The following is a 10,034-nucleotide window of genomic DNA, read 5'->3' as shown; positions in this document are numbered from 1 at the left end:
ATCTGAGGATAGTGTTACAGATTTTGCAAGAGAAAGAGTTATATGCTAAGTTAAGCAAATGTGAATTTTGGATAAATCAGGTGGTTTTTCTTGGGTATGTGATATCTGGTGATGGGCTTATGCTTGACCCTTCAAAAGTAAAGGCTATTATGGATTGGAGTGCCAAAGAATTCCACTGAAGTCCGAAGTTTCTTCGGGCTGGCTAGATATTATAGGAGGTTTGTTGAGGGTTTCTCTATAATTGCCGGTCATCTACACAGGTTGCTGAGAAAGGGGATATAATTTCAGCGGAAGGAACAATGCCAATAGAGTTTTGATGAGTTGAAGAAGAGACTGACCTCCTATCTAATTTTGGTTTTGCCAACATATAGATGCTTCTAAACGGGGTTTGGGATGTGTGTTAATGCAAAATGGAAAGGTAATTGCTTATGCATCCCGCCAATTGAGGAACCATGAGTTAAATTATCCCACACATGACTTGGAATTAGCCGCGATTGTGCATGCACTAAAGATTTGGAGACATTATTTGTACGGAGAGAAATTTCAGATCCTTACTGACCATAAAAGTTTGAAATATATCTTGACGCAGAAGGAATTGAATTTGAGACAAAGAAGATGGATAGAATTGCTGAAAGATTATGATTGAACTATTGACCTCCATCCAGGGAATGCAAATGTGGTAGCAGATGCCTTGAGTAGAAAGAGTTCAAGTACATTAGCCAATTTGGGAAGTCACAATCAGACATTGTTACTGGAGATGAGGTAATGTATACGAAATTGGAGCTTGATCAGGTAGCGGGTTTGTTAGCAGCCTTTCAACTTACACCAGACTTTGTGGATCGCATCAAAGAAGCGCAAACCTCAGATCCTTTCTTATTACTGATGTTGGAAAGAATAAGACATGGTAAGAAAACAAACTTTTTAATAAGAGTTGATGAGTGATAGTAAATAGGAAACGAGTTTGTGTGCCTGATATAGATGGGTTACGAGAAGAGATGACGATCATAATGCACCATATGCGATGCACCCTGGTACTACAAAAAGGTATCGAAATTTAAGACCTTACTATTCGTGGCAGACAATGAAGAAGGATGTGGCTGAATTTGTGGTTAAGTGTATGACATGTCAGCAAGTAAAGGTAGAACATCACACACCAGCAGGTAAACTTCGACCTCTGTCAATACCAAAATAGTAGTGGGAGAAGATCACTATGGATTTTATTGTGGGGTTGCCACGTATATTCAGAAAGCACGATCCTATTTGGGTAATTGTGGATACATTGATGAAATCTGTTCATTTCTTGCTAGTATGAATAACTGATTCTCTAGGTAAGTAAGCTGGGTTATACATTTTCGAGACAATTGGAAGGTCCTGAATTGGTGCAGGAAACAGTGGAAAAGATACAAGTAGTTAAGACGTGCTTTAAGGCAGCACAAGATCGACAAAAAAGGTACGTTGATCAAGACCGAAGGCAGATGGAGTATAAAGTAGGTGATAAGGTTTTCCTGAAGATATCTCCTTGGAGGGGAATCCTAAGGTTTGGCAGGCAAGGGAAGCTTAGTCCGAGATATATTGGGCAGTATGAAATTATTGAAAGAATCGGACCACTGGCTTATCGACTAGCATTACCAGCAGAGTTGTCAATACATGATGTTTTCCATATTTCAACACTGTGACAATATCGGTCTGATCCTAGTCACATTATTCATCAGCCGAAGATAGAGATTTCTGAGGAGTTGACATATGTGGAAGAGCTAGCAGAGATTTTGGATACAACAGTAAGAAAATTGAGAAATAAGGACATATCGATGGTAAAAGTGAGATGGAGTCATCATTCTCCGAGAGAGTCGACTTGGGAGGTTGAGGAGCATATGAGAGAGAAGTATCCCTATTTATTCCATTGAACGGGAAAGTTAGTTAATTTTGGGATAAAATTTTTATTAGGAGGGAAGAATTGTGACATCCGTAGAATTGTTCACATAATTGGAAGACTAATTCGTAATTATTAGAAATTTAAATTTAATTAGTCAATAAATTCTAAATTAAATTTGGAATATAATAAAACGTGAATATATTAAATTGGAGTTCGTTATAACATTTGGGGGCAAACTATATTAATTAAGAAATTTAGGAAGAACGTAATGGTAATTATTAAAAATACTTAATAAAAAAAAAGGAAACAAGGGGTGGGCAACGCCATGTGCTGCCACCGCCTTACCAATCATTACATATATATATATATATATGTATGTATGTTAACTTGAAATGACATTGACATTTTAAACAAACAGACACTTTATACAAGTTAACACATACACACCGACGAACACAATTGCAGAGAACAGAGGTATGGGATTTTGGATTTTGATCTTTAATAATTTATATAATTTTATTATTTAATTACTCCGTTTATTACATGTTGTTTATATTGAGCGATATACTATTTAATCGTAATATTTTACGAGTTTGGCTATCTAAAATAGTGTCGAATGAAGATCAAATTGGATATAAAAATGATATCGTTGGTTAATTAGATTATTAAATTTATTAGATTTGAATATTACTATAGCTAAGTTATACAATTCCATCAGAAGTATTAACCAAAAATGCAATTCTACGTATTGTTCTTTGATTAAATTATATAATAGCGAGGAATTGCTACAAAATTCATAAAAATATTCCAGAAATTATATTTACGAAATATTATGTTATTAAAGAGAAAAAATGAGGTCCTGATAGTAATATAACTTACGGATGTTATTAAAAATAATAGTTATAAATATATAAGGTGTGTGATTAAATGAATTCTTATGAATTAGTTGATAAATTAAATATATATTTGAGAAGTTTAGAAATGTAGTTATTTTAAAAAAAATGGAATCGGGGTTTGGACTTAATATAAATGGAATATTAAAAAATTAGTGAAAAATGTACGAATATTATATAATATTTTAATTAGAATTTATAATATTCTATATGTATTGATTATATGTATAATATTCTATTATAGGACGTGACGACAAAGTAGAGGATTGAGCAGTCCCTTGTGAAATCGAAGCATTTTGGAATTTAAGGTAAGTATAGCTAATTAGCTTTATATATATAATTATATGTTCAGTATTGTATATATATATTATATATATTGGTTTCTTAGATGTGATCATGAATTTGAATTTATATTTATATACATGGAATTTGTATATTGGTTGTTTATACATTTAGTTCTGGACTATTTATTGGTTTACCTTAATGTCGGTGGAATTGCTACTATATGTCGTATGTGCTTGTAATTAATGGACGTGAGAGTAGTATGATTCTGTGATCGTATAATTGATTATTGCATAAAATCGAATTGAAAAGTTATTACTAAGTAAGTAATTATTAAAGAAAATAGAATGATGATTGTGAATTGAAATTAAAGATGGTGGTTACCTAATTGGGGACATAGTCAATGGTTTACGATAATGTGATTGATGATGTAATATGAAAAATATATGAATTAAGCTAGGTACCGTGGCACGTAGGGTACCAGGGTATTCCAAGTAGCGGGGAATAGCCTGTGTTGTTAGCCACATACTAGAGTGGTGTGGGGATACCATACTTATTGTGATGTTCTGTGTTGATATTGCTACACAATAGAGTAGAGAGTGTGGGGATATCACACACAACTGGTATTCTATGCTGTATATCATATGACGTTGATGAGATGATGATGGTAAGCAATATCATTGACTAATGTACTCCGATTAGAGTAAGTAGAGCCTTAGTTAATAACCGATAACGTCAAATATTATATCGTGGATTGATGTACATTCGTGGGCATGCATATTCTTTATATCTGCTGTTGCTATTTGACGAATATTTATTAATTGATGTGATTGCATTATACGTGACTTGCAGCCTATGTATATATATATATATACGCTGGTTAACTATACTTATTGAGTAGGAAGTTCATTCCTTGCGACGTACTTTCAGGAGATAGGTTACACTGACTAGCCACATTGGACTTTGAGCCGTGCCATCATTCTTATTAGGTAGGCCAGCCGTGATATCTGAAGTTGGAGTTTTTGGTTGTTTGGTTGTTAAATATTCTAGTATTTTGTCGGGTATGTTTAAAATTGTGGTAATATTTTTCTTTAAGGTTATGTACATGAGGACATCTCGTGAGGGTAATAATAAACTTTTGGCGATGTCTAATATCTTTTATAATATTTATATATTATATTGATAAAGTAGAATATTTTATGTTACAAGTTGAAAAGAAAAGATTCTATTTTATAAGTAGAATATTTTATATATTTTATATTCTATTTTGTGGCATTGGTTTGAGAAAAGTGAGGTCGTCACACAGTTTATTCAATTTTTCATAATACGCAGAACTTGAAAGGTTTCTTTGTGAAATAGAGGTTATCTCTCTTTGAATTTGATAAATCATTGGCCCATTGCTCTTTCCAAAATGTGCTTTCAATTCCATCCATAACTCTCTAGCTGAATTCATATAGAGGAAGCTTTCAACAATTTCTTTGGAGATAGAATTTAAAATTCCGGAAGTAACTATACAATCGTTTCTGACCTATTGCTCATACTCGTCTCAATCTTCTTGTGGTTTTGGACTTTTGCCATTGATGAAACCTAGCTTCATTTTTTACCCTAAGGCTATTCATATGGACCTACTTCAAGAAAGATAGTTTTCCCATTCAGAAGCGAAGAAACTAAGCACATTCTAGGATTTTATGATATTTGCCGCTTCATCACTTTTGAGTCTTCTATCATCTTCTTTTGTTTATTTGGCTTTCCTTCTGATTCAGCCATGGATCCGATTTATGTTGTGGAACGTGCAGTTACAAAGAAATCAAGAAAGCTGAAGAACCATTAAAAAATGGCTCTAGTACCATGAAGAGAGCAAGAAAGCTGAAGAACCATTAAAAAATGGCTCTAGTACCATGAAGAGAGTTGGAAACAGAGCAAGAAATGAAAATCTGTAAATTCCATTAACACGAGTGAATGAAGGAAAGATTGCACTTTGTACCGCAACTGCATCAGCACTTAAATAGTTGCAAAGAAGCAGTTGAAAATCAATAACCAATTCAACGTCTAATACCTAACTTAACTGCTAAGAAGTTGTCTATCTAATAGTATGAAAAATGCTACCGTCATAAGAAAATCGTGAAACTAAATAGTTACTAATAAAAACGCTAGTGCTATTTATATGAATAGCAACTTTCAAAGATGTTGGTTAACAACTAGCAACCTCAATGTTCTTCCGCTCCAGTCTTCATAAACTTCATTAATGTTTGTCTTCAGAGTGGATTCCATATAAATTATTTATTTATGTTTAGATTCTTAATTTTATAATTTTGCTTATTTAATTAACAATTAAAATTGTTGTTGATGTGCATAGAAACAAGCTGACCCAAAGGAGGCCCAAGTGATCTAAAAAGAAGAAAGAAACGAGAGGTCTGTGACATCTGAAGAGGCCCAACAGGACCTGGCAAGCGCCATTGGCGGGTGCCCCCGGATAACAGATTGGCTAGCGGCTTTGGTGGATGCCCCTCAGAAAATGGATTGGCAAAGGGAGGAGGCTGAAGGCATCTCCCTACTTGAACCACGATGAAAGCCATATAAATATTTGGCCTAAAAGGCCCACCACATGGCATCCCACTCTCTTACATGGCATCTCATCAACCCTGAGATCAGCATCAACATTAGACCACTTCAGCCCTACAAAGACCCTCTTAGCAACTAAGACAGCCCAGGAAAAGGGAGGCGCCCCCAAACCTAAGACTCTTAAACATAGAAGGGACACCTCGCTAAATAGGAGTCCTCACACGAAAAGAGTCCTCCGCCAAACAAAGACGTGTTGTTGTGAGTTGATCAGTTGAAGATAAGACCAAATCAAGCCTTATCCATACGTATTTTGACCCTTTCATTCGAGGACAAAGGAGGTGTGCAAAGTCCCAGCAGAGGGGACGCCCCCTCTATATATAGGTGCAGTCCTCTAATAGGGACACCTTAAGTCCCTCAACAAGGACAACATAATTTGAAAAACCACTCTCTATTGTTGCTTTAGAATTCAAATTGCACTCTGATCACAATTTCCCCTACGAGTTTCTTCTCGATTTCTCATTATGAATTATTTTTATGATTATTTATTCCTAAATTCAAGACTAATTTGGGTTCCGAAATGCTAACTCCATTTTTACAGGTCCCATTTTCAGGATTTTCATTCGCTTCGGCCCAAGGTTTGAACATAATCCGTATCAATTGGACCCATGTGTTTTCTGAATGCACCATTGACGCCGTCTGTGGAAAACTTCAGTTAAAGACGTGAGTTACCATGGAAACCCCAACCATCCCGCAAGCAAATAAAAAGTTGTGGAGGCACATGGTAACAATCAGACTTTCCAAGTTATTGCAGGAACATCGTTAGCCCTTGTCAGTGGGGCAATGGTCCCAGGACCCCCAGACATGCTGACCTACTGACTGAGCCTCCATACCATAGAGCCTCCTTAGACACCTCCTCGGGGGCCTCCCCAGGACTCCTATGGACCATACAATGGATGATTACGGTGGCTATATGAGAGCAAAAGGCGACACTATCCCAGCCTACACAATAACTCCATTTGACGTGGATACACCTAAAGAAGGAAGTCGAAGGGTATCCCCTGTCCCTGCACCTCCAGTTGCAAAAAGCCAAGGACCCCCCTTGTTAATTCAGCAGGACGTCCCTCCTTAGTGGCTCGCACATCTGGAATACCTATAGAAAGGCCTCCAAGACGTCCAGTACCAAGTCGCGGGAACGCCCTCGGAGGAGCAGCAGGGTATCCCCTTTAGTGAAGAAATCATGGCAGAAGAACTCCCTCTCAACTGGACAGAGTGCAACCTGCCAGAGTACGGAGGAACCACGAATCCGCAGGAGCACCTCTACTACTTTGAGAATGTTGCCTTTCTCCACCATTACACCACTGGGGTTAAATGTCGTGTGTTTGTAACCACCTTCACACGGTGGTGAGATTAAGAGAGGTAAACCCAGGTTGTTTATTAACTATCAAGGTATAAACAAAATATTAAAATTTGACGGTTATTACATTCGTAGAAGAGAACACTTAATTGATTGCATCAAAGGAGCAAAAGTGTTTTCTAAATTCGATTGCAAATCTGATTTTTATCAGATTAAGATGGAGAGTGAATCAAAGAAATTTACTGCATTCTCCACACTACAAGCCTATCACGCCCCTGTTGGATGATCACAAGCCCAATCCTAAGTGACCCACTAAGCCCGTAGTAAGTTTATGGTCAATTTAGGGTGTGGCCCTGACTATTACAAAATAGTAACCCATTATCATTCTAATGGGCCTTCCTCTTTGTTCTTCTTCTGTCGTGAGCTCCGTCCAACGGGCCTAGGCCTTCCTCTCCTTGGAAGCTTACATTTATTAAAAATAAATGAACCTCACAATACTTACTACACCCATTACAGCTGAAATTGAAAACCCCAATCAAAAGTTGTAGGGTGTACAAAAGAAGGGAGAAAGCAAGCCTTATTATTTCAAGGCTAAAAAATGCAAGAAGGAATTAAAATAAAGAGGTGCTAGTTCTTCGAAGCAACCTTCTTTTGATCTCAATCTGTCCGCAGTCGAAGAAGCAGTCTATGAGCAAAGGCTGGAGAAAATAAAAAACCAAAAGAAAGCTTTAGCCGACCTGCTAGACCCTCTCATTAAGAGAGGATGCGAAAAAGGCCGCGAAGACGGCTTAATGGTTACGTTAGGCATAAGGGAAACCCAGCGACGTAGTGGGGGGGCGTAGTGTAGTTGAAATGGGGGGAGGCTCGATGTAATTGAGAATCGGTTCATCGTCTACAACAAAAGAAATATCAGATGAGCGACTCGAAAGCTCAGATGGATAGACTAGCCGTTTTTACCTCTTGTCGAAGCGTACCATGCTTTCGTAGCGCCGGGGACGTCGCTATCTCAGGTGGGGAGAATGTCAACGGCCGCCCGTACACCAGGCCCCCTTGACGCGCACTTCGGCCACTCAACCGTTCTACATGGCCGACCACTCAGCGTTCATCGACAGATGCTGGACAACCAATAGCCTTAGAGTCCTAGGAGTAGGCCTTTTATTGCTTTGTTACTGCTTTGTTATTTACTTTATGTTGTTTAGATTGCTCAAGGGGACGTTACGCCTCTTGAGGTGCAAATTTCAGGTTCTCTAGTGTCTAGTGTAGACAATAGGATTTAGTTTTTTAAGCCTATTATAGGGGGAAATGAGTTCAAGAAGCTTGGTTTAGTGACGTGTTAGAGTCCCACTCAAGGCGAACCCCTTGCTCTAGCATCGTTGATCATTGTATACGCACTTTTCAGTTCAATGCAATCTGGTTTTCTGAATTCGCGTGTGTAATTTACAATTTTGTGATTTGTTCCTCCCGACTCTGATATATTTCGGCGCGCTGCCTTAGTGCCGAGCAGAGGTGTGTGAAGATCGGCGGACGTAGTCAGCGGACTACTAGCCACAAGGTGCGCTTTGCGATAGGCGCCTTGTGAGAGGTGGTATCAGACCCTCGTTGCCGATATGGCGCCGAGGCGTACGACTGCTACTGCTGCGAACGCGTCGGGGCAAGATCCGGAAAGCCCCCGACACGTAGCTTCATCCAGCGAGAGAGCTAAGAACCCGGAGGACGGACACTCCCCATTGGCGGAATTGGAGGAGAAGGTCTCTTCCCTAGAATCTGAGATCACGGTGTTGAATTGAGAGTTGGACGAATGTCGGCACGTGATTCAGGAGATGGCTGGCGTCTTCGGAAACGACAGCATTGCCGATATGCAGCGTGACATGAAGCAAATGTCCATTCAGATTGGGTTGCTCCACCGTGCAGTGGGTAGCACGCCTATGGTTGCTCACGACCCTGGTGCTAGGCTTCGAATTCCAGAACCGAAGGCCTATAGCGGTGAGCCTGATGCGAAGGAGGTCGAGAACTTCCTCTTTGACATGGAACAGTACTTCCTTGTGGCAGACGTGCGGGACGAGGCAACGAAGGTGGCAAACTGCAACCATGTACCTGACTGGTGACGCAAAGCTGTGGTGGCATACCAAGTTTGCGGAGATCCAGGGCCATCAACTACAGCTCGATACGTGGGCTCTTCTACGGGAGATACGTGGGCTCTTCTACGGGAGGCGACCAGAGGCCCCACGCTCAGAATGGCTCACAGGGCGGTTCAGACAGGAACAAGCCCCAGGAGAACAGGCAGGGAGCACCCGAGAGGAGGAGAGGGTGTTTAATCTGCGATGGTCCGCATATGTATCGGGATTGCCCGAAGAGACAGATATTGAACGCATTGGCAACGACCTTTACCGACAAGGTGTCGTCCTCGAAGAGTGTGGAGCCATAAGCAGAGGCAGGTGGCGAGAATGACATGGAGGAGGATGAGGACAACTTGGGGGCCGTATCCCAATGGTGCAACACATTCTCTACGGTAGCGGCGAAGAGAGTTGTGCCACCCCTTGCGAAAAAGACCATCCCGGCTCTTACTGTGGAGCAGCCGGAAAAGAAAGAAGAAGAAGTTCAGCCCCAGATTCCTAGGAAGAAAGGGTTAATGTTTGTTGATGTGAAGATTCATGGCAAGCCGATTCGAGCCATGATCGACACTAGAGCCTCTCACAACTACCTTGCGAGCGCCGAAGTGGCGAGACTCGAGCTCGTGCTGGAGAAGGGAGTTGGGCGTGTGAAGGCGATCAACTCGGCTGCACAACCCATTGCCGGTGTAGCCAAGTCTGTGCTGATTAAGGTTGGTGCTTATGAGGGCAAGACCAATCTTTCTGTTGTGGCGATGGACGACTTCAAGCTTATCCTTGGGCTTGAATTTCTACGGGATACACGCACTGCTGTCCTACCTCATGCCGATTCATTGATGATGTTGGGAGCGAAGCCGTGTCATTCCTACCTTGGCCGGACGTACAGGAGAGAAGAACTTGTAGGCCATACAGTTTGAGAAGAGGTGCAAGCAGAGTGAAACATCCTACTTGAGCACTCTTTG

This window comes from Sesamum indicum, unplaced genomic scaffold (genome assembly GCF_000512975.1).
Source record: "Sesamum indicum cultivar Zhongzhi No. 13 unplaced genomic scaffold, S_indicum_v1.0 scaffold00238, whole genome shotgun sequence".
Lineage (NCBI taxonomy): Eukaryota > Viridiplantae > Streptophyta > Magnoliopsida > Lamiales > Pedaliaceae > Sesamum > Sesamum indicum.
Note: the sequence above shows the minus strand (reverse complement) of the source record.